General features: G+C 38.6%; 1 pseudogene across 1 annotated transcript; it reads right to left on the bottom strand.

Moving 5' to 3' along the window:
* Nucleotides 1-3,229: 3,229 nt before the first annotated feature.
* On the bottom strand, nucleotides 3,230-4,376 carry LOC307188199 (beta-citrylglutamate synthase B-like; annotated as a pseudogene). Its single transcript has one exon. The product of its transcript is annotated as a beta-citrylglutamate synthase B-like (transcript).
* Nucleotides 4,377-6,067: the final 1,691 nt, after the last annotated feature.

Below are 6,067 nucleotides of genomic sequence, written 5' to 3'. Positions count from 1 at the left end.
TTTTCCAGCTATTCCGACATGTGTTATATAAGGGAACCAATTCCAAGACAAAACAGAAAACAAAATGCTCTGACTACAGAAGTGCAAATGTAGAGTACATTGGAGCCGACTTTTCCTTTTAACTTCTTATTTACATAGGATGGATTTGTTTAAGCAAATTTTTTTTTACTTCCATGAAGTTACAAATCAAGTATTTTATTCCCCTTACTATCTATTGTTCATTTTTATTTCTGCTAATTTCCATACGTTTAAAATATGTTTTCAATTTGCTGAAAATATTTATGAATCATATGCACACATGCATATGTACAATAAATCATTTTTATAGGATCAATCAAATCTGGCATCTTTTGTAGCTCACAGTAGTTCAAGAGTTCGAGGCCCCAGCCCTGTTTTGAGCTGCAATTTGTTGCTCACAAAATAGGTGGGTCAAAGGTAAAAGTTCTGTTTAAAGTCCTTTGACAGATACATCTAGATTTAGTTGTAAGTAACATGGAGGAAATAACTTCTGTCTCATTTCACATTCATGTCACAACTAACGAAGAAAATACATAAAGAAGAGTTTAAAAAAAAAAGAAAAAGAAAAAGAAAATACAGCTGGTCGTCTGTACCCACACTGCCCAGTGTCAAAATAACCAAGGTCACATTGATCTGGTGACCGTTGATGGTGTGCTTTCGATGTAAAGATTCCACCAGAATGCTGATGAATCCTAAATTATACTTCCATTTCTGACTACTCTCCTTAGCTCCAAGGTCAAACATACCATTTCTACTGAGTGTCAAATAGTCTTCTCAAACATAGCACGTCTGAAAAACAACTCTTGACTCCACATTCCTGAAACTTTGCTTTTCCCCCAGTCATCCCCATTTCAGTTAACAGCATCCTTATTCACCTGGTTGGTCATTCTGCAAGTTTTGACATATGTATATAATCCTGTAAACACTACCACAGTTAAGATATAGAATAGTTCCAATGAAGAACATTTAGGTTGTTTCCCGTTTATGATTATAAATAGAGCTGCTATAAACATTCATATATGTGCTTTTGAACGAACATACATTTTCATTTCTTTCTGGGTAAATATCCAGGAGTAGCATTGCTAAGCTGTGTGGTAAGTATATATTTAACTTTGGAAGAGACTGCCAAACTATCTTCCAGAGTGGTTGTACCATTTTACACTCCCACCAGTGATGTATGAGAGATTTAGTTTCTCCCTGAGCTCACCAGCATTTGTATTGACATTATTTTTTATTTTAACTGGTCTCATAGTTGTGCAGTGATATCTATTGTGGGTTTTTTTCCCATCTTAATATTATTTAATTTTATGGAAAAAACAAGTTTTATTACATTCCTTTTTTAAAATGGGGGGAAAACTGTACAAGTAAGCATGATCAAACCTCTGTTAGAGCTGGTTAATGCTGATCTTATTGCCTCGCAGTCTCTCTAGTAGTGTCCAAGAAATTATGTTTAAGGTCCATCTGAAGAAAAAAAGCACTGGAGAGGCAAGAAAGGACTCGGGTCAAAAGCTCCAGAGGGTTGTAGGGAGATGGAACTTGCTTCTTAAAAAAATTATGTTGAGCTCTGGAGCGCCTCCATTACTTAACACACCTTCCAAACCATTCATTGGGATAGTTTTACCCATGTTTAAAGTCTCATATTATATGCAGTTTGGGGGCTTTTATAAATTCAGAAATAAAGTAATATAAAGAGTAGAATATTGAAGGCTTCAGAATAGGGCTATAAGAGACTCAGTACTGCTAAATAAGTTCCCAAACAAAAATGTTCAGCCACCCCCACCCCCAAACCTATGTGTAATAGGAGAAAATGCACAGCAAGAAGCAGAGGAAAAGCATGTAGACAGGAATAGATCATACACTGAACAGTCTACAACCAAAGAAAAAAAGCAAACAACATACGTATACACAAAAGCCTAAGAAGCAACTATTCTCATGTCTCTAGGTGAGTACCTCTACCCAGTAGATTACAGTCATGAAAACAACTCAATTGTTTTTTTTTTAAGGTAAAAAACTGTTTCCCATCATGCTCCATTTTCTAGAATCTACCCTTTTTGATTGGTTGGTATAAACAAAATGCAAAGTACATAAACATGCAAGCGTGCATGCGTGTGCACACACACGCACGCGCACGCACACACAGACACTGTCCTAAAATGTGAAAAATGCAGATATATAACACTGGTATTAGAAATCACTTCAACTTCATACTTAGGAATTTATAGACCCTTCATTTGCCCCCCCAAAAATATTTTTCCTTGTCCTTATTCTTTAAATGCCCAACCACCAAAAGAAAAAGGAAAAAAATAAAAGGCTTTAAATGCACATGTTTCAAGTCAGTGTCTTTAACAAAAAAGGTAGCATTTTCTTCATTTTGGCCATTGTTAAGGATGTAGGCATAGATCAGGGAATGTTAATACTCACATGTATTAAAAAAAAAAGCAACATTAACAGAGCATATATCTTTCAAAAAAGGCTAAAATACTAACAAATACAAGTCAATGCACATATTTTTAACTAGTGCAATTTTATCTACAATGGAGTAAATGTTATTTTGTGTGCCAGGCATTGCAATACTGTTCATTTCCCTTTTATCATGCAAACATGCCAATTTTATCATTAAAAAAAACCTTTATTGGGTCACATTCATGTTGCCCTCCCACCCAAATTAAGGGGGGAAAGGTCAATGAAAGAGCCCTTCAAGATTTCATAATTATGAACATAAAGCTCCTAGATAATAGTGTATAGGCTGAATTTTCAGATTTATATAGAAAAAATTATAATTTACATAGATGTCTTCCTCACCGATTACAACACAATGTGAAGTTACACTACTCTGAAATTTGTACCAACTGTACAAAAACCATGAAAAAAATTATGTTCTTCATGTCCTGAGAGCCTACACATTTTTGAGTAATTTAAAAGGGCAACTATGAGAGCCTGACATTTTTCTGTATCTCACCTCTTCTGCCTCTCTATCTGCAGGATTTGTAAATCAAAATCAGTAACATCTTTGTAGCAAACGTCTCATCTATCTCCCCGTTCTTCTCTCCTAACTAATCCTACTCAATTTTCTCTCATCTTCCTGAGCATTCTCCATGACCAGCATTGCAAGTTGGTTTAAAAAAGAAAAGAAAGAAAGAAAAAGAAAAAAAGGAAAAAGGAAAAAGAAAGTTTTACAAAGATTTTGCTGGTTAATTATTTACTGGTGGAATCACTCCACCAGGAGTCTGATTTCATTGGCTAGCAGTTGGTTTCCGTTGAATAGGCCCCCTGCGAGCTTGGTGAGCAGCCCTCGTTCCGTGGTTTCAGGATCGCTGTCAACAGAGCTGGAACTTGCGCTCATGTTGTCGACAGAAGTATTGGCTGGGAGCTCCAACTCCGGCTCACTAGTCTCACTGGCCGTGGACACCACGGAGAGCAGGGACATACGCCGGGTGAGGCGGCCAGAGGGCAGAAGGGAGGCGGCATAGTCCGCTATGATACCAGCTACATCTAGATAACACGCCTTATCAAAGGCAATGAAACCTACATTTGCATTGGAAGGAGCTGTCGTCTTTCATCAACAGGTCAGTGCTACACACATCCGATCCCAGGATGTTAGACACCTGCATAGCTAGCTGCTTCCCTTGTTAACTCAATGAGCACATCATCCCGACACCACCTAGTGAGCAGTTTCTTTGCATCCTCCCATCTGTTGAACAGCGTAACATTGTGCCAACCACACGACATCCCACGACAATGACACGTACATCCCTTCCATGAGACTCTTTAACATACTTCTGAAATAGGTATGGAGCTTCATGGCGAATAAGATGGCTTAGATTAGCCAAAGGGTGCTTATCGCGAGCCAAGAAAACTGCTTTGCCTCTATGACCCCGTGTATTCTTCACCACCTTTGGGAACTCCAGTACTTCTGCTTCATCAGTCATTTTAGCAAAATTTTCATGACCACCGTAAGAGAAAGTGTCTGGCAGAGGAACACCATGACCTGCCAACTCTTGAAACATCCAAAACTTATTAACACAGTTCAGGACGGTTTGAGGTCAGTTCATCAACCTGCTTCCCACCTTCTCTAGATGGCGCAAAACAGTGACGTCACTATCACTTTGCACCCAAGGGGTTGGTACTGTCACTACCACCACCTGAGGACAGGCAGTAATTAGTTCTCCATCGATACAAAGACCCAGGTTTCCTTGCTCGATTGTTAGCACCACCTCATCTATCACCACAGCCCTAAAGTCCAGTTCCTCCTCACAACATTTGGCCTTTAATGCTCGTAAGATCTCTTTTGGGGGATAGTCTTCTCTGATTTGACGATCTGTCAAAAACCACAACTTGGCAGCCACAGAGCTACACATCTTGATTTGCCTGTTTTCCTCTTCTGGGATTACTTCCTCCTGAATATAGACTCTTTCTAGCGAATCGAACTTGTATCCCCTCGCCAGCCTCCCAGCAAAGCCAATTTACTGACACCGGGATGTGGTGAGGGAAAGTACAGCGTTTACTGCAGGGCACCAAGGACGGAGAACAGGCAGCTCATCCTCAAAAGACCTGAACTCTCTATTGTGGTTTTAATTTGCATTTCCCTTATAGCTAAAGATATTAAACGTCTTTTCATGTGCTTACTTGCCATCCGTATACCCTCTTTACTGAAGAGTCCAAATCTTTTTTTTTTTTTTTTGTCTGCACCATGCACGACTTGCAGGATCTTAATTGCCTCACCAGGGATCGAACTCAGGCCCTTGGCAGTGAAAGTGCAGAGTACAGTCCACCAGACTGCCAAGGAATTCCCTTGCTATTTTCTAATTAGATTGTTTTCTAACTGTTGAGTTTAGAAAGTTTTTAGAAATAGTCTGAATAGAAGTACTTTGTTGGAGTTTTTAGGGTTAGGATTTTTTAGGTTAGTTTTAGGTTCACAGCAAAATTGAGCAGAAAGTACAGAGATTTCCCATATACTCCTAGCCCCTCCACATGCACAGCCTATCCTATTATCGACATCCTCCACCAGAGTGGAACATTTGTTACAATTGATGAACCTACTCTGACACATCATAATCATCCAAAGTCCATAGATTACATTAGGGTACACTCAGTGTTTTACATTCTATGGGTTTGGACAAATGTGTAATGACATGTATCCATCTTTATAGTATCATATAGAATAGTGCTAAAAATAGTGCTCTGCCTAGTCGTTCCTCTCCCCTAACCCTGGGCCAACACTGTCTCCATTTGCCTTTTCTAGAATTGTCATGTAGTTGGAATCATACAAGATATAGCCTTTTCTAATTGGCTTCTTTTACTTTGTAATACACATTTAAGATTCTCTCATGTCTATTCATGGCTTGATAGCTCATTTCTTTTTAGTGCTGAATAATAATGCATTGAATGAATTTACCACTGTTTATCCATTCGCTCACTGAAGGACATCTTGGTTGCTTCCAAATTTTGACAATTTGAATACAACTACTATAAACATCCATGTGCAGGTTTTTGTGTGCCCATAAGTTTGTAAGAAACTGCTAAACTGTCTTCCAAAGTGGCTGTACCATTTTGCATTCCCACCAGCAATGAATGAGAGTTCCTTTTGCCCCATATCCTCACCAGCATTTGGTGTTTTCAGTGTTCTAGATTTGGCTACTCTAATAGGTGTGTAGTGGTATGGCGTTGTTGTTTTCACTTGCATTTCCCTGATGACATGTGATGCAAAACATCTTTTCATGTGCTTACTCGCCATCTGTTATATTCTTTAGTGAGTTACCTGTTAAGGTCTTTGGACTATTTTTTGAGTTGTTTGTTTTCTTATTGTTAAGTTTTAAGAGTTCTTTGTATATTTTGAATAACAGTCTTTTATCAGATGTGCCTTTTGCAAGTATTTTCTCCCAGTGTGTGGCTTGTCTTCTCATTCTTTTGACATTGTCTTTGCAGAGCAGAAGTTTCTTAATGTTGATGAAGTCCAGCTTATCAATTTTTTCTTTCATAGATCATGGCTTTGGTGTTGTATGTTAAAAGTCATTGCCATATCCAAGGCTAGGTTTTCTCCTATGTTGTC

Source organism: Stenella coeruleoalba (genome assembly GCF_951394435.1).
Source record: "Stenella coeruleoalba genome assembly, chromosome: 1".
Taxonomy (NCBI): Eukaryota; Metazoa; Chordata; class Mammalia; order Artiodactyla; family Delphinidae; genus Stenella; species Stenella coeruleoalba.
This window is presented reverse-complemented; position numbering and strand designations above follow the sequence as displayed.